The 25,288-nt window shown below is 39.5% G+C and overlaps 1 protein-coding gene and 2 pseudogenes across 1 annotated transcript in view; 1 reads left to right on the forward strand and 2 right to left on the reverse strand.

Moving 5' to 3' along the window:
- The window catches only part of LOC109561157 (small integral membrane protein 15-like), a 31,360-nt pseudogene extending 14,707 nt beyond the window's left edge, over positions 1–16,653 (forward strand).
- The window catches only part of SQSTM1 (sequestosome 1), a 72,299-nt gene that overhangs the window by 36,350 nt on the left and 10,661 nt on the right, over positions 1–25,288 (reverse strand). The window lies entirely within an intron of this gene.
- LOC139184012 (large ribosomal subunit protein eL31-like) lies at positions 16,204–21,454 on the reverse strand (annotated as a pseudogene).

Raw genomic sequence — 25,288 nt, forward strand, 5'->3', positions numbered from 1 at the left:
TGCCAATTCCAATGGTAATTAACAATCTAAACCAGGGACAATTACCACCCACCCCAAACCTCTGCTGGGCACATGTGCACCTTCCTTCCAGGCTATTCCAGTTCTTTAACCCGAGTCCCCCATATGGACACACTATGTCAAAAATTGCACAAATGGCATTTCTTTCACATGTCTCAAGAACCCTCCAAGATATAAAGGCACCAGATATCCTGCCTCTTTTTTTTTTTTTTTTTTTTAACTTTTGGCTGGATCTTCATTGCTGTGCGGGCTTTTCTTTGGTTGCATCGAGCAGGGGTTATTCTGTACTTATGGTGTGCAGGCTTCTAATTGCTGTGGCTTCTCTTGTTGCAGAGCACAGGCTCTGGGGCACACAGGCTTCAGCAGTTGCGACCCAAGGGCTCAATAGTTGCAGTTCTTGGGCTCTAAAGTACATGCTCAGTAGTTGTGATGCATGGGTTTAATTGCTCCGCAGCATGTGGGATCTTCTTGGACCATGGATTGAACCGTGTCTCCTGCTTTGGTGGGTGGCTTCTTTTTTATTTAAATTATTTTAATTAGAAGCTAATTACTTTACAATATTGTGGTGGGTTTTGCCATACATCAACATGAATCAGCCACAGGTGCACATGCGTCCCCCCGTCCTGAACCCCCCTCCCACTTCCCTCCTCACCCCATCCCTCTGGGTTGTCCCAGAGCACCAGCTTTGAGTGCCCTGTTTCATGAATCAACCTGCACTGGTTATCTATTTCACATATGATAATATACATGTGTCTGTGCTATTCTCTCAAATCATCCCACCCTCGCCTTCTCCCACAGAGTCCAAAAGTCTGTTCTTTACATCTGTGTCTCTTTTGCTGTCTTGCATATAAGGTCATCATTACTGACTTTCCAAACTCCATATATATGCATTAATATACTGTATTAGTGTTTCTCTTTCTGACTTACTTCACTCTGTATAATAGACTCCAGTTTCATCCACCTCATTAGAATTGACTCAAATATGTTCTTTTTTTATAGCTGAGGAATATTCCACCGTGTATATGTACCACAGCTTTCTTATCCATTCATCTGCCGATGGACATCTAGGTGGCTTTCATGTCCTAGCTATTGTAAACAGTACTGCATTGGGGTAATGTGTCTCTTTCAATTCTGGTTTCCTCAGCGTGTATGCCCAGCAGTGGGATTTCCAGTTTTTTAGGGAATCTCCACACTGTTATCCATGCTGGCTGTACTAGTTTGCATTCCCACCAACAGTGGAAGAGGGTTCCCTTTTTCTCCACACCCTCTCAAGCATTTATTGTTTGTAGACTTTTTGATAGCAGCCATTCTGACCAGTGTGAGATGGTACCTCATTGTGGTTTTGATTTGCACTTCTCTGATAATGAATGATATTGAGCATCTTTCCATGTGTCTGTTAGCCATCTATAAGTCTTCTCTGGAGAAATGCCTGTTTAGTTCTTGGCCCACTTTTTGATTGGGTTGTTCATTTTTCTGGTATTGAGCTGCATGAGCTGCTTGTATATTTTGGGGATTAATTCTATATCAGTTGTTTCATTTGCTATTATTTTCTCCTATCCTGAAGACTGCCTTTTCACCTTGCTTATAGTTTCCTTCATTGTGCAAAAGCTTTTAAGTTTAATCAGATCCCATTTGTTTATTTTTGCTTTTATTTCCATTACTCTGGGAGGTGGGTCATAGAGAATCTTGCTGTTATTTATGTCAGAGAATGTTCTGCCTATGTTTTCCTCTAAGAGTTTTATAGTTTCTGGTCTTACATTTATATCTTTAATCCATTTTGAGTTTACTTTTGCGTATGGTGTTAGATAGTGTTCTAATTTCATTCTTTTACAGGTGGTTGACCAGTTTTCCCAGCACCACTTGTTAAAGAGATTGTCTTTTCTCCATTGTATATTCTTGCCTCCTTTGTCAAAGATAAGCTGTCCATAGGTGTGTGGATTTATCTCTGGGCTTTCTATTTTGTTCCATTGATCTATATTTCTGTCTTTGTGTCAGTACCATACTGTCTTGTTGACTGTAGCTTTGTAGTATAGTCTCAAGTCAGAAAGGTTGATTCCTCCAGTTCCAGTCTTCTTTCTCAAGATTGCTTTGGCTATTTGAGGTTTTTTGTGTTTCCATACAAATTGTGAAATTATTCGTTCTACTTCTGTGAAAAACACTCTTGGTAGCTTGATAGGGATTATGTTAAATCTACAGATTGCTTTGGGTAGTATACTCATTTTCACTATATTGATTCTTCCAATCCATGAACATGGTATATTTCTCCATCTATTTTTGTCATCTTTGATTTCTTTCACCAGTGTTTTCTAGTTTTCTATATTTAGGTCTTTTGTTTCTTTAGGTAAATTTATTCCTAAGTATTTTATTCTTTGTGTTGCAATGGTGAATGAGATTGTTTCCTTAATTTCTCTGTTTTTTCATTGTTAGTGTATAGGAATTCAAGGGATTTCTGTATGTTAATTTTATATCCTTCAACTTTACTATATTCATTGATTAGCTCTAGTAATTTTCTGGTGGAGTCTTTAGGGTTTTCTATATAGAGGATCATATCATCTGCAAACAGTGAGAGCTTTACTTCTTTTCCTATTGGGATTCCTTTTATTTCTTTTTCTTCTCTGATTGCTGTGGCTAAGACTTCCAAAACTATTTTGAATAGTGGTGAGAGTGGGCACCCTTGTCTTGTTCCTGACTTTAGAAGAAATGCTTTCAATTTTCACCCTTGAGGATGTTTGCTGTGGGTTTGTCATATATGGGCTTTATTATGTTGAGGTGTGTTTCTTCTGTGCCTGTTTTCTGGAGAGGTTTTATCATAAATGCGTGTTGAATGTTGTCAAGGCTTTCTCTGAATCTATTGAGATAATCATATGGTTTTTATCTTTCAATTTCAATTTTATCTTTCAATTTGTTAATATGGTGATTTGTGAATATTGAACAATCCTTCATCCCTGAGATAAAGCCTACTTGGTCATGATGTTAAAAAGATAACAATATCTTTTTAGTATATTGTTGGATTCTGATTGCTAGACTTTTGTTAAGGATTTTTGCATCTATGTTCATCAGTGATACTGGCCTGTAGTTTTCTTTTTTTGTGTGTGGCATCTTTGTCTGGTTTTGGGATTAGGGTGATGATGGCCTCTTAGACTCTGTTTGGGAGTTTACCTTCCTCTGCAATTTTCTGGAAGAGTTTGAATAGGACAGGTGTTAACTCTTTTCTAAATTTTTGGTAGAATTCACCTTTGAAGCCATCTGGTCCTGGGCTTTTGTTTTTTGAAAGATTTTTGATTACAGTTTTGATTTCCATGCTTGTGATGCATCTGTTAAGATTTTCTATTTCTTCCTGGTTCCGTCTTGGAAGGTCATATTTTTCTAAGAATTTTTCCATTTCTCCCAAGTTGTCCATTTTATTGGCATATAATTGCTCATAGTCTCTTATGATCCTTTGTATTTCTGTGTTGTCTGTTGTGATTTCTTCATTTTCATTTCTAATATTATTGATTTGACCCTTCTCCCTTTTTTTCTTGATGAATCTAATGGTTTGTCTATTTTATCTTCTCGAAGAACTAGCTTTTAGTTTTGTTGATCTTTGCTATAGTCTTCTTCATTTCTTTTTCATTTTTCTGCTCTGATTTTTACTTCTTTCTCACTTTCAACTAACTTTGTGGTTCTTCTGTTCTTATTTTTCTAGTTGCTTTAGGTGTAAAGTTAGGTTTTTTATTCGATGTCTCTCTTGTTTCTTGAAGTAGGCTTGTATTGCTATGAACCTCCCTCTTAGCACTGCTTTAACTGAATCCCACAGGTTTTGCATTGTTGTGTCTTCATTTTCATTTGTTTCTGCATATTTTGATGTCCTTTTTTATTTCTTCTGTGATCTGTTGGTTATTCAGAAGTATGTTGTTTAGCCTTCATATGTTTGTGTTTTTAGTAGTTTTTTTCTCCTGTAGCTGACATCTAATCTTACTGCACTGTCATCAGAAAAGATGCTTGAAATGATTTCAATTTTTTTTTAATGTGCCAAGACTAGATTTATGGCCCAGGATGTGATCTATCCTGGATAATGTTGTGTGTGCACTTGAGAAAAAGGTGAAATCCATTATTTTGGGGTGAAATGCTGTGTAGATTTCAATTAAGTCTAACCAGTCTATTGTATCATTTAAAGCTTGTGTTTCCTTGCTAATTTTCTGTTTGGTTGTTCTATCCATAGGTGTCAGCAGGGTATGAAAGTCCCCCACTATTATTGTGTTACTGCTAATTTCCCCTTTCATACTTGTTAGCATTTGCCTTATGTATTGATGCATGTTGGTTGCATATATGTTTATAATTGTTATATCTTCTTCTAGGATTGATCCTTTGATCATTATATAGTGTCCCTTGTCTCTTATCATGGTCTTTATTTCAAAGTCTATTTTATCTGATATGAGTATTGTATATTGCTACTCCTGTTTCTTTTGGTCTCCATTTGCATGAAATATCTTTTTCCAGCCCCTCACTTTCAGTCTCTATGTGTCCCTAGGTTTGAGGTGGGTCTCTTGTAGACAGCATATATATGGGTCTTGTTTTGTATCCATTTGGCCAGTCTTTGTCTTATGGTTGGAGCATTTAACCCACTTACATTTAAGGTAATTATTGATAAGTATGATCCCATTACTATTTACTTTGTTGTTTGGGGTTCATTTTTATAAACCTTTTCTGTGTTTCCTGTCTAAAGAAGATCCTTTAGCATTTGTTGAAGAGCTTGGTTGTTGAAGTTCAGTTTGGTGGTGCTGAATTTTCTCAGCTTTTGCTTGTCTGTAAAGCTTTTGATTTTTCCTTTATATCTAAATGAAATCCTTGCTGGGTAACCTCGGTTGTAGATTTTTCTCTTTCATCACTTCCCTTCTGGCCTGAAGAATTTCTATTGAAAAATCAGCTGTTATCCTAATAGGGATCCCCTTGTGTGTTATTTGTTGCTTTTCCCTTGCTGCTTTTAATACTTGCTCTTTGTGTTTAATTTTTGTTACTTTGATTAATATGTATGGGTGTTTCACCTTGGGTTTATCCTGTTTGGGACTCTCTGGGTTTCTTGGACTTGGGTGGCTATTTTCTTCCCCATTTTAGGGAAGTTTTCAACTTTTATCTCCTCAAGTATTTTCTCACACCCTTTCTTTTTGTCTTCTTTCAGGGAGTTTAACATTGTCCCAGAGGTCTCTGAGGTTGTCCTCATTTCTTTTAATTATTTTTTCCTCTCTGCTTCATTTATTCCATGATTCTATCTTCCACTTCACTTATCTTCTCTTCTGGCAGGTGGATTCTTTACCACTGAGCCACAGGGAAGCCCAGCCTCTTCCATAGGGATAAACTATAAGGATAAACAACCTTACCCACTAGTGCCCTGTTTCAAACTATGGCCCACACCCCTAAACAAAACAGAAGGGGAATATAAGTGGTGTGAACAAAATGTCCCATCCACCTGGTCGATCCAGTTCAACCCACCTGTGCAATCCTGGCCTATCAAGTGCCACCCTCTGATGGTATCAGCAGGATCGTACATGAACATCTTGTTTAAAATATCATAGAGCTTTATATGCTTAATTATCAACATAATGGTCCACTGTCCCCTAACTGTTCAAATACTAACAACAGTTATGTCCTTCAAGATTGTCCACTCTTAACAGTCATGAGACAGAAATTCAAGTTTGCATCATTGGCGGGTTTGTTTTCCTCTGCGGACACTCAAGCCATTGTATTTTACAGAATTATGCCCAGGCCCTGTCCTTTTTCAACCAAGCTATGACCTATATATGCACTGATATGTCCATTTCAAAAGAGAGTGCACTATAGGGACTACAGAGGTAAAAGATTTTTTTAAATCTTTAACAGGACACTCTGGCTCACCGCCAAACCCAGAGAGCACTAGGAATGATCATAGCAAGGGCAGGGCTGACCATAGGACTGGTAGCTCCATGGGGAGGCTTTCCCCATCATAAAACAACTCTGAGAAATCTCACCAGACAGCTTGATTATATGATGAAACAGACAGGGCAAGGCTTAACAAGACTTAAAGCCTCTCTTGTTTCTTTGGCTAACTGTCTCTTTTTCTTTCCCTCTCTCTTTTTTGTCTAACTCTTGATTACCTTCTGGCAAAACAAGATGGATGGAGCTTGTATGATAACGAATACTTTCTGCTGCACCAGGATCAATGCAACAGTACAGGTAGAAGTTAATATTAAGGAAGTATACACTCCAGCAGAATGGCTTCACAGTTTTGTCAGGAGCAATATTGCCTCCACTGTCTGGTCAACAGTTAAGGAAGTCCTCCTAAATTTAACCTGGTTCCTTCCCTTTCAAGGCCCTTTAATGGCTATTGGTGTTCTTTTCCTTTTTGGCCCCCAGTGGTATAACTTTTGGTTAAGTTTTTGTCTTCTGTGCTGTGCTAAGTCACTTCAGTCGTGTCCAACTCCATGTGACCCTATGGACTGTAGCCCAGCAGGCTCCTCTGTCCATGGGATTCTCCAGGCAAGAATACTGGAATGGGTTTCCATTTCCTTCTCCAGGGGATTTTCCCGACCCAGGGATTGAACTGGCATCTCTTACATCTAACTTGCATTAGTGGGCTGGTTCTTTCACTAGCGCCACCTGGGAAGCCCATTTTTGTCTTCTAGGCTTCAACAATTTCAAGTAAAGCTCATGATGGCTCAAGGAATTCAACCCATTCCAGCAGAGGCCAGCCCAGACCCCAACAGGTCCTTGGAGAAAAGTCAGTGAGGGACTTATGCACCTCTAGGTTGGGCTAGGGTCTGTGGTCCCTGTACAGCAGGAAGAAGTTTTACAAGAGATCTTTGCCCTTAAAAGTAAGAAGTAGATGGGCCCCAGGCCAAGCAGCTGGTGCTTGTCAGGCTGAGCAAATAAGAGCGTGTCTCTTGCTGACAGATCAAGAAAAAGTTAACAGCAAGAGCAGAGAGAGACTAAGGTCTGCTGGTGTAAAAACAAAGATGACCACATCTTTCATTCTTGAAGCCAGGGAGACCTCCCCACCTGCACGTGCAGAGAAGTTCAGAGAAGAGAGAAGTTCCTCGAGAGCCAAAAAGGGAAGGGGGCACCACCCTGCAATATGTGTCACCAGCCTCCCAGAGGCCCTCATGCTGGGATCCATCTTGGTTAGAAGGCATCTGTGCACACAAGGGAGTGCCTTGAGTCAGACCAGTTATGGGCAATGAGCCAGGTGGCTGGCCAAAGGGTACAAAGAAAACTGACCCTATATAAATGATTAAACCACCCCTTTGGTGCACTCCTCATTAGCAAGGACATCCACACTCTTCTCTGAGTATGTAGCTCTGCTTTGTTCTGTCCTAAACAAACTGCTTCTTGTATGCTCTCTCATGCATATGAGGTGCTAATAAACTCAGTGCTTGTTTTATAACCTCAGTCTCTTTGTAAAATTCTTTTTTCAAAGGAGACAAGAACCAGGGCTCTACTTCTACCCACTAGTCCCTGGTGTCCTAGCAGTTAGGAGTCCTGGTTTTCACCCAGGTGGCCCAGGATTGAGTCTCCAATAGAGAACTATCTCACTTCAAGCCACCACACACTGTTGTCACCCCAATATCACCTTAACCTGTATAAATAAAGGGTGAAAAATTCCTCGGGGGAAATGACACAGGCTGGTACTTGAAACCTGAGACCTTTTGCTTCAGTGTTTGCACCTGGACAAACCTCCTTGGAACAATAAAATACAAAGAAACTGTAAGGGACTAAAAATAATTGCGTGTGCATGCAGAGTTGGAACAAATTATAAACAAGAACCCAACTGCCAATCCTGAGGAGCCAGGAGCAAAAACACAATATTGCACATGCACCCTGCACATGGCACCACCAAGATGGTAGGCAGATGACCCAAGACACCTCCACTCTCACGTCTTACAAGGAGCCCGCACGCTCCCCGACTCAGGGAACAAGGGAAACAAACTGTTACTCGTTTTTGCTCCCTCCTGCTGCAGCAAGATTCCCAATAAAGCCTCGCCTGACTCATTGGAAAAGACTCTGATGCTGGGAGGGATTGGGGGCAGGAGGAGAAGGGGACGACAGAGGAGGAGATGGCTGGATGGCATCACTGACTCGATGGACGTGAGTCTGAGTGAACTCCGGGAGTTGGTGATGGACAGGGAGGCCTGGCGTGCTGCGATTCATGGGGTCGCAAAGAGTCGGACACGGCTGAGTGACTGAACTGAACTGAAACAATATGCTAGTTAACAACTAATAGGTCCCTGAAGAAATCATAGAGGAAATAAAAAAATACCTAGAGACAAGCAAAAATGAAAGCACAATGATCCAAAATCTATGGGATGAATTTCCACATGTCACATGACATGGCCAAAAACAAACTAAAAAAAAAAACCACACACAGAAAACCAATCGAACAAAACCTATGGGGTACAGAAAAGCAGTTGTAAGAGGGAAGCTTATAGCAATGCAATCTTCAGAAAACAAAAAAAATCTCAAATACAGAAAGCAGTTGTAAGAGGGAAGCTTATAGCAATGCAATCTTCAGAAAACAAAAAAAATCTCAAATAGACAACCTAAGCTTATATCTAAAGCAACTAGAGAGATAACAAATAAAACCTAAAGTTAGTAGAAGGAAGAAATCATAGATTGGAGCAGAAAAAATGAAATAGAGATGAAATAAACAACAGAAAAGATCAATGAAATAACAGCTAGTTCTTCAAAAAAATAAAATTGATAAACCTTTAGCCAGATTCATCAAGAAAAAAGAGAGAGGGCTTCAAACAATAAAATTAGAAATGAAAAAAGAGAAGTTACAACTGACTCTACAGGGACAACCTGGAAGAAATTGACACAATTTTTAGAAAGGTACAGTCTCCCAAGACTGAACCAGGAAGAAATAGAAAATACGAACAAACCAATCACAAGCACTGAAATTGAAACTATGATTAAAAACTCTCAACAAACCAGGGCCCGACGGCTTCACAGGCAAAGTCTATCAAACATTTTAGAGGAGAGCTAACACCTATCCTTCTACAACTGTTCTAAAAAATTGCAGAGGAAAGAAAACTCCTAAACTTATCCTATGAGGCCACCATTACCCTTATACCAAAACTAGACCAAGCAGTAAGCCGGGGTGGGGGTCCGAACCCACCAGGCCCGTGAGATGTAGTGGGGCGGGTGGAGGCCCTTGCGGCTGTTTAGCCCGGGTGCTCATCGGAGATGGCCGCGGCGCAGCACCAGCAGCCCAGGGTGTGGTGGGGACGACCCCTGATCTCCGGGGATCGCTGGCTGTTCGAGCCCCGCCGGTGCTCGCCAGTGTGCAGGGTCAGGGCAGCGAGGCCACAGCGGTGCGGGTGAGGAAGGAAGAGTGAGCGAGGGGAAAACACAAGGAATGGAAAGTGCGGGTGGCTGCGAGGCGCCCTCAGCTTCAGGCGCCGTGCAAGTCTGGTCCGAAGATCAAGTCTGGTCAATTCTTTTCGGAAGGAAGAATAATATTTATTCCTTGGTGTGGAGGGCGCTTGCACTTGGGGTCCAAAATTGAGGTGCATGGGAATATATAGAATTTAAGCCTTCTCTCAGAACTGTATTGGTAGAGTTGAAAAAGACAGCCAACCAAAGGTCATCTGAAATTGTGACTGGCTGCTAATCCCAGGACAAAATTAGAGATCACTACTCAAGCATAAGGCCTCCACAAAGATGTTTCATTTAAAGGCTTGGGCTGAGTATGTTGTGGAATGGGCTGCAAAGGACCCATATGGCTTCCTTTACAACAGTTATTTTGGCTGGAACTCCACTGTTTCTAGCAAGTGCTGTGCGGTCTTGGAAATTGGCCAGGATGATTGAGGCCAGGGAAAAGGAGCAAAAGAAGAAACAAAAACGTCAAGAAAACATTGCAAAAGCTAAACGACTAAAAAAAGGATTGAATGAATGTACAGGCTCTGTGTCCAGAGGAAAATTGTTTGGAAAATTATGCATCTTTGTTTTTGTTTTTTTTTTTTTTCTTGTGTGGAAATTAAGTAAGGTAATTCCCATATAATCTGAAGGAATCACTTTAGAATTGGTAACTGTCAATGAGAAGTTATCAATTAAATGATCAAATAAATGGCTGCTATCAATAAAATTTCCCAGAAATGTGTCTTGGGAACATTCATTTTAAATTATGGTTACAAAAAGAAATTCTCTAGAAATCCTCATATGTAACTGTCCTTAAGATATTGTCAAATGGTGAATTAATCTCCTCAGTCTTAGAAAATTTTACGATGTCTTCTGTAGTTCTGTCATTTAAATTTTTGGAAATAATTCTGTGGATCACTGGGTACCTAGAAGACCAGAGGTCATAATGCTGTCACATTTAGTCCAGATACATGAACCATCTGCATGCATCTGTAGAAAGATATAAACACCAGGGCATAATAGTATTAATGAAATTTGAGTTAAATTAACACACTAAGTCTTTACTGCATGAGTTTGGTCACTTAACTAAGCAACAGAGGTTGAATCTGTCCCTACTCATTTTCTTTTCCTTGTTCCTTCCTTATAATGTGACAAATAAAGAACCACAGAAATAAGGTTTTAATTTTTCCAAATCCAAACTCTTTTTTTTTTTTTATATACTTCCATTTTTTTTTTTTTAATGTAAGAACTGTTCAGCTGATGTCACACAAAAATAGGCAGGTCAGATTTGGTTCACAAGCCATAGTTGCCAACCCTTGCTTTTGTTCAGTCATTCAGTTGTGTCTGACTCTTTGCAACCCTATGGACTATAGCCTGCCAGGCTCCTCTGTCCATGGGATTCTCCAGGCAAGCCAACCCCTGCTATATGTCAATAAACGTAATTTTTATTTTTTAAACTTCATTTCATTGTTTTTTTTTTTCATTTTTTGTATAGGTAATTATTTTCTTTTTTCTTTTTTTTTTTATATGGCGTTATTTATATGGCATTAATGCTCTTTTATAACTGAGAAATACTCCATTGTGTAGATGTACCACATCTACACACACACACACAAAAAAAGGAAAATTATGCATCTTTGAAAGGACCCATCAAGGTTTGTTTTTGGATCTTATGATGGTATTACTAAACGAAGTCTGAGTATATGGAGGAATCATGTTAGTTCTCACCTGTACTGTAACAACTTTTTGGCTTCGGTATAGAAGTCTGTTGACAGTTACTGTAATTGGTATTTATTATGCTACAAATTCTTATAACTGATTTTCATTTGCCTTTTTGCAGCTTTTGTATACATACTAAAATGAAAATATCCTGTGGAGAAAAGTGGCTTTAGATTATGAACTCTATTCAAATAATGACTTCAAATGGGTCCTGTTCTGGACAAAGGAGATTAAGAATGTAAAAATCAAAATTGTTCTGAGCAGAAAAGCATGGTTTGGCTTAAAAGATATATGGTGTGTTACATCTCATCATTATTACTTATTTCTTGGAATAGAATCATTTCTGGTTTCCTCAAAGTGAAATATTATTCAATGAGTACTTCTATTTTCTGTATTTTTCTCATTTTTGCTTTTGAGATACTGGTAATAATCAGATATTCTGCATTTTAAAAAATCTAATTTTATAAAGACTTCTCTTGTTATCTTGACTATGTAGAATACCACCTACTGGATATAATAATTTTTGTACTTAAGAACACTGCCATTTTCTTAGAGATTACTTAAGTAGAGTAACACTATGATTTAAAGCTGAAGAGGAAAAATGCCAAACCTTGTAGTACCTTGGAACCAGTTTATTCTCACTTGGGCTAAGCACAAATGTGAAGCAGTTAAAATGTCTTATCAGATAATTTGCTGATAATATAGATAACACTTTTGTTTTTTATTCCATTATTTGTTTTAATTCATGTGGTAGTGATGTCCTTTACTTTTTGATCAGACAGGTTCACAGTGAAAATTAAAATTTCAAATTTCTTTTAAGGAACTTTTAAAGAGTTACAATTATATCATATGTCATAAATTGTAAAGTCTTAACATTTGGAAAAATTTTGTTTACACTGTATTAATTGGGTGAAAAAGGTGTAGTTATGTCAAAATGAGAATGTTATAATTAGAAATAAAGAGGTAAAGGAGATTTCCTTTGGTTAAATAGTATAATTGGAACTTTTTACTCTTTAACATGGCTTTTTTAAATGCATGGTTGATAATTTTATTTGTTTTCAATAACTAATGGCTTATTAATGTTTTCCTCACCTGTAATAATGAATTTTAAATTGCAAAAAATTGTCCAATAATTTTAATTTTAAAATGAAACTAAATATTGAAATAGTTCTATACTTAAAACAAACCTAGACCAAGATACCACCAAAAAAAAGAAAGTTACAGGCCAATATCACTGATGAACATAGATACAAAAATCCTCAACAAAATACTAGCAATCTGAATCCAAAAATTCATTAAAAAGGATCATACACCATGATCATGTGGGATTTATCCTAGGGATGTATGGATTTCTCAGTATCCGCAAATCAATCAGTGTGATACACCACATCAACAAACTGAAGAGTTAAAAACCGTAATAATCTCAATTGAGGCAGAAAAGGTTTTGACAAAATTCAACACCTATTTATAAGGAAAACTCTCCAGAAAGAGGGCATAGAGGGAACATATCTCAATATAATAAAGGCCATATATGACAAACCTACAGCTAACATCATCCTCAACAGTGAAAAGCTGAAAGCATTTCCTTTAAGATCAGGAACAAGACAAAGATTTCCACTCTCACCACTTTTATTCAATATAGGTTTGGAAGCCCTAGCTATGGCAATCAGAAAAGAAAAAGAAATAAAATGAATCCAAATTGGAAAGGAAGTTAAACTGTCACTATTTGCAGATGACATGATACTTATACATAGAAAATCCTAAAGATACTATCAGAAAACTACTAGAACTCATCAATGAATTTGGCAAAGTTATAGATTACAAAATTAATACACAGAAGTCTATTGTTTTTCTAGATCTATCAATGAAAGTTTAGAAAGAGAAATTAAAGAAACAATCCCATTTACCAACACATCACAAAGAATAAAATACCTAGGAATAAACCTACTGAAGGAGACAGAAGACCTGTACTTTGAAAACTATAAGACACTAATGAGACAAACTGAAGGAGACACAAATAGACAGGGAGATACACCATGTTCTTGGACTGGAAGAATCAACACTGTCGAAATGCCCGTACTCCCAAGGCAATCTATGATTCAATGCAATTCCTTTCAAATTACCAACAGCATTTTTCACAGAACTAGAATAACAAAAAAAAAAAAAAATTCTTAAAATTGGTATGGAGACACAAAAGACCCTGAAGAACCAAAGCAACCTCAGAAGAAGAACAGAGCTGGAGGAATCAGGCTCCCTGACTTCAGACTATACTACAAAGCTATAGTCATCAAAACAGAATGATACTGGCACCAAAACAGAAATATAGATCAATGGAACAAGATAGAAGACCCAGAAATAAACCCACACACCGACGGTCAATCTGTGACACAGGGGACAAGACTCGACAATTGTGGAAAAACAGCTTCTTCAATAACTGGTACTCGGAAACTGGACAGCTACATGTAAAAAAAAAAATTAAATTACAATATTCTAAGTTCAAAATGAGATTAAAGACCTAAATGTGAGACCAGACCCTATAAAACTCTTAGAGGAAAACATAGGCAGAACACTCTCTGACATAAATTGCAGCAATATCTTTTTTGATCTGTCTCCCAGAGTAATGGAAATAAAAAAATAACAATAAACACATGGGACATAAACTCAAAAGCTTTTTCACACCAAAGGAAACCATACACAAAATGAAAAGACAACCCACAGAATGAGAGAAAACGTTTGAAAGTTATGTGGCTGACAAAGAATTAGTCTCCAAAATTTACAAACAGCTCATGCAGCTCAATATCATCAAAACAAACAACTCAATAAAAAAATAGGCAGAAGATACAATACACATTTCTCCAGAGAAGACATACAGATGGCCAGGAAGAATATGAAAAGATGTTCAACATCACTAATTATTATAGAAATGTAGAAAAAAAACTACATTGAGATATTACCTCACACCAGTGAATATGGTTATTGTCAAAAAAATCCACAAATAAATGCTGGAGAGGGTGTGGACGGAAGGGAAAATTCTCCTACACCACTGATGGGAATGTAACTGGTACAGCCACTATGGAGAAAAGTATGGAGGTTCCTTAAAAAACTAAACACAGAGCTACCATATCATCCTGCAGTCCCATTCCTGGGCATATATCCAGCAACAAAAACCCAGCACAGCAAAAATAAAAATAAATACACAAATATTTTAAAAGAATGAAATGATGCTATTTGCAGCAACATGGATTGACCTAAAGCCTATCATACTGAGTGAAGTAAGTTAGAAAAGTGAAGTATCATATGATATTGCTTATATGTGGAATCTAAAAAAAAAAAAAAAATTATAAAAAAAAATTATACAAATGAACTTATTTACAAAACAGACTCATAGACTTAGAGAAGAAACTAGGGTGGGGGAAGAGGGGGAGAAGGGATAGTTAGGGAGTTTAGGAATGACATGTACACACTGCTACATTTTAAATGGTTCACCAACAAGGACCTACTGTATAGCACATAGAACTCTGCTCAATATTATACAACAACCTAAATGGGAAAGAATTTGAAAAGAAACAGATATGTGTATAATTGAATTACTTTGCTATACACCTGAAACTAACACATCATTATTAATTACCTATACTCCAATATAAAATGAAAGGTTAAGTAAACAAATAAAGGGAGGCCCAGAATAAGAGCTCAGGTGAGGGCCTGTTTGATATTACTAAAAGCCTCTTCTTGTTCCACAGTCCAAAGTAATGGCTCTGTATCTGGGCATTTAGTGGCTTCATATAGAGGCTTAGCCATTGGACCAAATCCTGGAATTTAAATTCCACAAAATTCTACCATGCCTAAGAAGGTACAAATATGTTTATCTTTGGGATGTTTAGGCCTAATATAGCTTGTTTTCTATCTGGAAATAACTATTTCCAGGGTTTATAACATATCCCAGATATTTAAACTGTTGCTTTGAGATTTGTGCCTTTATGTGGGAGACCTTTTAATCCCAGGCCTCAAGGAAACCAAGGACTTCAAGGGTATTCTGATCTGAGGTCTCCATTGTGGGCTACATATTAACATACCATCCACACACTGTAGAATCATCCTTCTTTTAGGTGTATTTCCTTCCGTTCCTTTCCTAGGGCCTGGGAGAACAAGCGTGGGCTGTCCTGAAACCCCTGAGGCAATACTGTCCAGGTATATTCTTGCATTTGGCCTGAGTAAGGGTTAGTCCACTCAAAGGCAAAGAGACTGTGATGAGCAATGAACTGGGGTGAAAAAAGAAGGCGTTCTGAAGGTCAACCACAGTAAACCATTAGGCATCTCTAGGAATCTTGACTAATACAAGGATTGGCCAAGAGGTGATGTACAGGGACCACTACATCACTTATTGCTCTAAAGTCTTGTTCCATTTGATATTCCCCATTTGACTTAACAACTGGCAGAATAGGGGTATTGCTGGGAGACGGACAGGGCACTAAGAGGCCATGTGTTAAGAATTTATCTATGAAGGCTGCAAATCCTTTTTGCTTCCAACTTTATGGAATACTGTCTCTTGTCAGAATAAGCGACTTCTGCCTTAAAGCTAATTTTTACAGGTTGGGCATTTATAGCCTTCCCAGGGATTCCTTTGTCTCAAACTGTGGGGTTTACTGTGTGTAGAATACAGCTGGGGAAAAGCCCTTGTTCCTCTAGCTGATTTAGAGTCGAGAAAAGGGGCTTCCTGGTGCCTCCTAATCATAACATGGCTCTGAAGGAGCCCAGATGGTCTCTCCCCAGCAGTGGGGCAGGACTGCTGCTGTGTAGCCACTCAGTTGTGTCCAACTCTTCGTGACCTCATGGACTCTAGCCCACCAGGCTCCTCTGTCCATGGGATTCTCCACGCAAGAATACGGGAGTGGAGTGCCATTTCCTTCTCCAAGGGGTAGGACATTTAGGCACAGCTAAAAAGGCATGTGAAGCCACTGTTCAAATTGGCAAGTGAAAAGGCCCAGTGAAGTAACGGGTGCAAGGCTTTCCACTGACATCACTCAGTGTATAGCTTTTAGAGGAGAGGCCCGTTATGAGAGATTAGGACAGAGTGAGTAGCTTCTGTATCAAGTAAAAAAAAAAAAAAAAAAAAAGGATTTTCTCACCTGCTACATCAAAAACCACCCAGGGCTCCTCAGTGGAGATAGATATCTTATGTGGGAGGAAGGTACCAGGCTTCCTCGGTCACCCAGCATGGCCACCTCAGGAATGGGCATCCTCTTCCCCTTTGAACCAGGAAAGGTCCCACTTGCAATGACCTTGGAAGTGTGTTTGAAGACTGGGCATGGACCAGTCTGAGCATGGACCAGGGGACTCCTTTCCAGTATGTACAGGCCCAGTGGCCAGCTGACTTGCATTTGAAGCCCTTGCTGGGTTTTGTTTTTGTTTTACAGTTTAATAACTTTACTAGACAATAAGCCAGAGAAGGCAGTGGCACCCCACTCCAGTACTCTTGCCTGGAAAATCCCGTGGACAGAGGAGCCTAGTAGGCTGCAGTCCATGGGGTCACTAAGAGTCAGACACGACTGAGCGACTTCACTTTCACTTTTCACTTTCATGCATTGGAGAAGGAAATGGCAACCCACTCCAGCGTTCTTGCCTGGAGAATCCCAGGGACGGGGGAGCCTGGTAGGCTGCCGTCTCTGGGGTCACACAGAGTTGGACACGACTGAAGTGACGCAGCAGCAGCAGACAATGAGCAGTTAGTTCTCATCCACATTAACTGTAGATTTTTAAAGTGGTGACAGGCACATGGGTAACAAACATATAGAGCTTCTCTGGTGAATCTTCATTATATTTTCAGGACAACCACACACAGATACGATATGGGACATTTCTTATTCCTTTGGCCCAGGCAACTTTGTTGAACTTGGTGTCAATGCATACATCTGGGGTTCCCATCTCCTTCATGGCAACTTTCTGGATTTCTTTGAGTGCCTATGGGGCACGCTTTCAGAAACCCACTCCATGGATATGCTTGTGAATGTCAAGTGTATTCTCTGGTCACTACCTTATTGATGGCAGACCAGCCCTTCTTGCTGTCCTTCTTTGCTGGTGCCATCCTGCCAAGCCAGGGTTGGAAAGGAAACCCCTTGCTGGTTTATCTCCAAATGAATGTTTAAACTTCCTTCGCTCCCTTGGGTAGCCCTGAGGTTGCAAGGTATGACTGACAGCAACGGCCATCAGTTAAGCATGAACCCTGGTCTGCCTATTTTCACATTGGTTCTTTCTTCCTCCTCAACTTGATCTTGATTATTAAATACCACAAAGGCTACCTACCTCTAGGGGTTTTGTGGGCATAATACCAGGGTTGGACTGGCTGATAAAATGTTGTAGAAGCAGGGGGTTGACACTCAGGAGTAGGAGAATCAATATTACTAAATTTTCTAAAAGGTTCATAAGCTGTCCCTGAAAAAAAGCTGAATTTTCTTTTTCTTCTTGATTCACTTCTTTAAACTTTTTATAATTAACTGGCCTTTTTTATATACTTTCTCATCTGTTCTAATACACATTGGGTCATGTGGTTCCTTGGCTTTTGCTCCCTCCAAGGAATTATATTCTCAAATGGGCTCCTAGCTTAGAAGAGGATCCTCCCATGTTGAGTAGACTGCAACTGGTAAAGAGCATTCCTAGAAATGAATTCGAGCATCCCAGAGACATTCACGGCGAGGCTTTTGCCAGAAGTGGGTTGGAGTGTCCTCCAAATTCCCTTCTTACCCAATGGGACTTTGAGCATCCTCTACTTTCCCAACTGGAGAGTCTCTGATTAACGGGACATCTAACTAGACACCACTGGTTGACTTGGCCTCTTTCACAAGGGTCATGGGCAGGGGGAGGTTTGTACTGGGGCACTGCCACCTCCCTGAGGGGCTCTGTGTATTTAGAGCTTATGTCCTATAGTAAGTTTCCTTATGCTGGGGTGTATTCCTCGAGACTGAGCATCTATAACGTTTATAATGTGGGCTTCTGGGCAGCATCCACCTAAAAGGCTGTCCAGAGCAGTGTGTGGGCTGCCAAGGCCTGAAGTGAAGGAAGTGAAGTGAAGTCGCTCAGTCGTGTCTGACTCTTTGCAACCCCGTAGACTGTAGCCCACCAGGCTCCTCCATCCGTGGGATTCTCCAGGCAAGAATACTGGAGTGGGTTGCCATTTCCTTCTCCAGGGGATCTTCCCGACCCAGGGATCGAACCCAGGTCTCCCGCATTGCAGGCAGACACTTTAACCTCTGAGCCACCAGGAGTGACTTGAAGTGAACGGGGTCCTAGCAAAAAGGAGCAAAGGAAAATGCCATGGGGGTCAAGAACTGAATTCCTAGAGGTGGGAGTATCCCTACAGGGGATTTTTGGACAAAGAGTAAGGTAAGACATTAGACAGCAGAAGAACCCCAAACCCTCTCCCCTATTTCTTTGGTGGCTATCATAAAATTGAGAAGAGTCTGATGATTCCGTCTAACATAGGCAACAATGAGTCTGGACAGTGTTTCCCATGTAATTTAACATACTAAATGAACCCAATTAGTTTAGGATCTCTCTTTGGGATGCTCTTGGGTCCCTTTGAAGCACCCCAAAGTCAGCTGAAGATCAAAAGAACTTTAATTGGAATTTCACATTTGGGAAGTCTGTCAAAAACTTCAAAAAGTTTTTATGGCTGTGCTGTGCAGTTTGTGAGATCTTACTTCTCTGATCAGGGATCAAATCCATGTCCCCTGCAGCACAAGCACAGAGCCCTCACCATGGGACTGTGAGGAACTTCCTTCAAAAAGTTTTAAAACACTTGGTTATATAGGATTAAAAGTTGTGAAACAATGAGGTAAGGTGAAAAAAATATTTCAAGAATAAAATAGAGATCATGTAAAGGCACCCACTCCAGTATTCTTGGGCTTTCCTGATGGCTCAGCTGGTAAAGAATCCGCCTGTAATGCAGGAGACCTGGATTCAATCCCCAGGTTGGGAAGATTCCCTGGAGAAGGGAAAGGCCACCCATTCCAGTATTCTGGCCTGGAGAATTCAAAGGACTCAGTCCATGGGGTCACAAAGGGTTGGACACGACTGAGCGACTTTCACTTCACTTTAAAGGCACAGAAACTCACACGTTTTATCAAAAGCAGCATTCCAGGAAAACTGTTCTCTTGTGAGACAGAGAAGCAAATCCAGTTCTGCATCAGCCTACTATTAATAAAATCCATTTCCCTGATCAAATTTAATCCAACCTTAGAAAATCCTGACCAAATCCAAGACTTTTCAGAATGTTCCTTTTTCTGCAAACTTTTTGCAACTTTGTGTAGCCATGTTATTTTGTCACATTCTTTTTTTAAATTTATTTATTTTAGTTGAAAGATAATTGCTTTACAATATTGTGTTGGTTTCTGCCATACATCAACATGAATCAGCCATAGGTATATGTATGTTTCCTCACTCCTGAATCTCCCTCCCACCTCCCACACCCTCTAGGTTGTCACAGATCCCCAGTTTGAGTTCCCTGAATCATAGAACAAATTCCCATTGGCTATCCACTGCAAGGAGATCCAGCCAGTCAATCCTAAAGGAAATCAGTCCTGAATATTCATTGGAAGGACTGATGCTGAAGCTGAAACTCCAAAACTCTGGCCACCTGATGCGAAGAACTGACTCATTGGAAAAGACCCTGATGCCGGGTAAGACTGAAGGCAGGAGAAGGGGACAACTGAGGATGAGATGGTTGCTTGGCATCACTGACTCGATGGACATGAGTTTGAGCAAGCTCTGGGAGTTGGTGATGGACAGGGAAGCCTGGCGTGCTGCAGTCCATGGTGTTGGAAAGAGTCGGACATGACTGAGCGACTGAACTGAATGGATCCACTTTACATACGGTAGTGTGATACATTTCCGTGCTACTGTGTACATTTGTCCCACCCTCTCCGTCCCCTCTTCCCATGTCCATAAGTCTGTTCTCTATGTCCGCATCTCCACTGCTGACCTGTAAGGAGGTTCATCAGTACCATATTTCTAGATTGCATATATATGCATTAAAATATTATCTTTTTCTCTTTCTGATTTACTTCACTCTGTATAATAGGCTCTAGGTTCATCCACCGTATTTTCACTGACTCAAATGTGTTCTTTTTTATGGCTGGGTAATATGGCTGGTACATATAATATTGTATATACATACACCACAGCTTCTCTATTCATTCATCTGTCAGTGGACATCTAGGGTGCTTCCATGCACTAGCTATGGTAAACAGTGCTGTAATGAACATTGGCATCCATGTTTTATTCAGTTATGGTTTTCTTAGGGTGTATGTCCAGTAATAGGACTGTTGGACCAAATGGCAGGGTTATTCCGTTTTTTAAGGAATCTCCACAGTGTCTTCCATAGTGGCTGTATCAATATACATTCCCACCAACCGTGCAAGAGGGCTCCCTTTTCTCCACACCCTCTCCAGCATTTATTGTTTGTAGACTTTTTGATGATGGACATTCTGATCAGTGTGAGAGGTATTTCATTGTAGTTTTGATTTGCATTTTTCTAATAATGACTGATGCTGAGCATATTTTCATGTGTTTATTAGCCATCTGTATGTCTTCTTTGGAGAAATGTCTGTTTAGATTTTTGCCCACTTTCTGATTGGGTTGTTTGATTTCTGGTATTGAGTTGCATGAGCTGCTTGTACATTTTAGAAATCAATCCTGTCAGTTGTTTCATTTTCTATTATTTTCTACTATTCTGAGGGTCGTCTTTTCACCTTACTTATAGTTTCTTTTGCTCTGCAAAGCCTCTGACTTTAATTAGGTCTCACTTGTTTATTTCCATCACTCTAGGAGGTGGGTCATAGAGAAGCTTGCTATGAGGTATGTCATAGTGTTCTGCCTATGTTTTCCTCCAAGAGTTTTATAGTCTTTGGCCTTACATTTAGGTCTTTAATCCATTTTTAGTTTATTTCTGTTTATGGTGTTAGGAAGTGTTCCAATTTCATTATTTTACACGTAGCTGTCCAGTTCTCCCTGCACCACTTATTGAAGAGGCTATCTTTGCCTCATTGTATATTCCTGCCTCCTTTGTAAAAAACAAAGTACCCATAGGTGTGTGGGTTTATCTCTGGGCTCCCTATCTTGTTCCATTGGGCTATATTTCTGTTTTTGTACAAATACCATATTGTCATGATGACTATAGCTCTGTAGTATAGTCTGAAGTCAGGAAGGTTGATTCTTCAGCTCTGTTCTTTTTTTTTTTTTTTTAATTGGAGGCGAATTAATTTACAGTATTGTGGTGATTTGGGCCATACATTGACATGAATCAGCCATGGGTGCACATGTGTCCCCCCATCCTGAACCCCCTCCAACCTCCCTCCCCACCCAATCCCTTGGGTTGTCCCTCAGCACCGGCTTTGAGTGCCCTGCTTCATGCATCAAGCTTGCACTGGTCATCTATTTTACATATGATAATATACATGTTTCAATGCTATTCTCTCAAATCACCCCACCCTTGCCTTCTCCCACAGCATCCAAAAGTCTGTTCTTTACATCTGTGTCTCTTTTCTCCAGCTCCATTCTTCTTTCTCAAGATTACTTTGGCTATTCAGGGTCTCTTGTGTTTCCATATAAATTGTGAAATTTTTCTTTCTGGTTCTTTGAAAAATGCCACTGGTAATTTGATAGGGATTGCAGTGAATCTGTAGATTGCATTTGATAGTATAATCACAATACTGATTCTTCCAACTCAGGAACATGGAATATCTCTCCATCTGTTTATGTCTTCTTGATTTCTTTATCAGTGTTTTATAGTTTTCTGCATATAGCTCTTTTGTTCCTTCAGTCAGTTCAGTTCAGTTCAGTCGGTCAGTCGTGTCCGACTCTTTGCGACCCCATGAATCTCAGCACGCCAGGCCTCCCTGTCCATCACCAACACCCGGAGTTCACTCAGTCCATCGAGTCAGTGATGCCATCCAGCCATCTCATCCTCTGTCGTCCCCTTCTCCTCCTGCCCCTAATCCCTCCCAGCATCAGAGTCTTTTCCAATGAGTCAACTCTTCACATGAGGTGACCAAAGTACTGGAGTTTCAGCTTTAGCATCATTCCTTCCAAAGAAATCCCAGGGCTGATCTCCTTCAGAACGCACTGGTTGGATCTCCTTGCAGTCCAAGGGACTCTCAAGAGTCTTCTCCAACACCACAGTTCAAAAGCATCAATTCTTCGACACTCAGCTTTCCTCACAGTCCAACTCTCACATCCATACATGACTACTGGAAAAACCATAGCCTTGACTAGACGGACCTTTGTTGCAAAGTAATGTCTCTGCTTTTCAATATGCTATCTAGGTTGGTCATAACTTTCCTTCCAAGGAGTAAGCGTCTTTTAATTTCATGGCTGCAGTCGCTATCTGCAGTGATTTTGGAGCCCAAAAAAATAAAGTCTGACACTGTTTCCACTGTTTCCCCAACTATTTCCCATGAAGTGATGGGACCAGATGTCTTAGGTAGGTTTATTTCTAGATATTTTATTCTTTTTGTTGCAATGGTAAATGGTAAATGGTAAATGGGTTCCTTTATTTCTTTTTCTGATTTTTCATTTTTAGTGTATAGGAACACAAGTGATCTATGTATTGATTTTGTATCCTGTGACTTTACTAAACTCACTGATTAGCTCTAGTAATTTTCTGATAATATCTTTTAGGGTTTTCTATATATAGTATCTTATCAACAAACAGTGAGAGTTTTACTTCTTTTCTGTTAAGTTTTACTTATTTTCTTTTCTTTAATCCTGTTCTGGATTCCTTTTACTTCTTTTTCTTCTCTGATTGCCATAGTTAGGACTTGCAGAACTCTGTTGAGTAACAGTGGCAAGAGTGGGCACCCTTGTCTTGTTCCTGATCTTAGAAAGAATGCTTTCAGTTTTACACCATTGAGAATAATGTTTGCTGTAGGTTTATCATATATGGGTTTTATTATGTTGAGGTTGGTTCCTTTTTGCCCATTTTTGAAGTTTTTATCATAAATGGGTACTGAATTTTGTCAAAATCTTTTTCTGCACCTATTGAGATTATCATATGATTTTTATCTTTCAATTTGTAATATGGTGTATATCACATTGATTAATTTGTGTATACAGAGGAATCCTTGCATCCCTGAGATAAACCGGACTTGACCATGGTGTATGATCTTTTTAATGTGCTGTTGAATTCTGTTTGCTAGAATTCTGTTACGGATTTTTGCATCTATGTTCATCAGTGATACTGGCCTGTATTTTCTTTTTTTGTGCTGTCTTTAATCTGGTTTTAGGATCAGGGTGATGGTGGCCTCATAGAATGTGAGTTTGGGAGTGTTCCTTCCTCTCTAATGTTTTGAAAGAGTTTAAGAAGGATAGGCCTTACCTCTTCTCTAAATATTTGATAGAATTCACCTGGGAAGTGATCCGGCCCTGTGCTTCTGTTTGGGGGGAGATTTTTTATCACAGTTTTGATTTTTGTGCTTCTAACTGACTTGTTCATAATTTCTATTTCTTCCTGATTCAGTCTTTGAAGCTCGAACTTTTCTAAAAATCTGTCCATTTCTTCCAAGTTGCCCATTTTGTTGGCATACAGTTGCTTGTAATAGTCCCTTATGTCTGTCATAACCTCTCCTTTTTCACTCCTGATTTTATTGATTTGATTCTTCTCTTTTTTTCTTGATGAGTCTGGCTAATGGCTTGTCAATTTTGTTCATCTTCTCGAAGAACCAGCTTTTCATTTTATTAATCCTTACTACTGTTTCATTCATTTCTTTTTCACTTATCTCTGCTCTGATCTTTATGATTTCTTTCCTTCTACTAACTTTGGGGAGGTTTTGTTCTTCTTTTTCCAGTTGTTTTAGATGTAAAGTTAGGCAAGTCTATTTAATGTTTTTCTTGAGATAAGATTATATTGCTATGAACTTCCCTCTTAGAACTGCTCTTGCTGCATCCCATAGGTTTTGGGTCATCATGTTTCATCATTTGTTTCTAAGAATTTTTTTATTTCCCTTTTATTTCTTTAGTAACTTGTTCATTATTTAGAAACGTATTATTTAGCCTCCATGTGTTTGGTTTTTTTACATTTTTTCCCCCTGTAATTGATATTAGTCTCATAGCATTGTGGTCAGAAAAGATGTTCAATACAATTTCAATTTTCTTAAATTTTCTGAGGCTTGACTTGTGACCCAAGATGTGGTCTATCCTGGAGAATGTTCCATGTGCATTTGAAAAGAAGGTGTATTCTTCAGCATTTGGATGGAATGTCCTGAAGATATCAACTATATCCATCTGGTCTAATGTGTCATTTAAGGCTTCTGTTTCTTTGTTAATTCTCTGTTTTGATGGTCTGTCCGTTGGTGTGAGTGGGATGTTAAAGTCTCCTACTATTATTGTGTTACTGTCAGTTTTTCCTTTTATGTCTGTTAGTGTTTGTCTTATGTATTGAGATGCTCCTATGTTGGGTGCATAAATATTTACAATTGTTATGTCTTCTTCATGGATTGACCCCTTGATCGTTATGTAGTGTCCTTCCATCTCTTGTAATGGTCTTTATTTTAAAGTCTATTTTATCTGATATAATTATTGCTACTCCCACTTTCTTTTGATTTCTATTTGCATGGAATATCTTTTTTCATCCTCTCACTTTCAGTCTGTATGTGTCTCTAGGTCTAAAGTGGGTTTCTTGTAGACAGCAATGTATGTGGGTCTTGTTTTTGTGTCCATTCAGCCAGTCTGCATTTTTTGGCTAGTGCATTTAATCCACTTACATTTAAAGTAATCATTGATATATATCTGACAAGAATGCAGGAGACCAGGATTTAATCCCTAGGTTGGGAAGATCCCCAGGAGAAAAGAATGCCAATCCATTCCAGTATTCTTGCCTGGAAAATTCCATGGACAGAGGAGCCTGGTGGACTACAGTCCATGGGGTTGCAAAGAATCAGACACGACTGAGTGGCTAACACTTTCACTTTTCACTTACATTCCTAGGAGGGCCGACAGGAGCTACTCCACGTTCAAGGTCAGGAGGGGTGGCAGTGAGGAGATACCCCTCGTCCAAGGTAAGAGAAACCCAAGTAAGATGGTAGGTGTTGCGAGAGGGTATCAGAGGGCAGACACACCGAAACCATAATCACAGAAAACTAGTCAATCTGATCACATGGACCACAGCCTTGTCTAACTCAATGAAACTAAG

This window comes from Bos indicus, chromosome 7 (genome assembly GCF_029378745.1).
Source record: "Bos indicus isolate NIAB-ARS_2022 breed Sahiwal x Tharparkar chromosome 7, NIAB-ARS_B.indTharparkar_mat_pri_1.0, whole genome shotgun sequence".
In the NCBI taxonomy this organism is placed as follows: Eukaryota; Metazoa; Chordata; class Mammalia; order Artiodactyla; family Bovidae; genus Bos; species Bos indicus.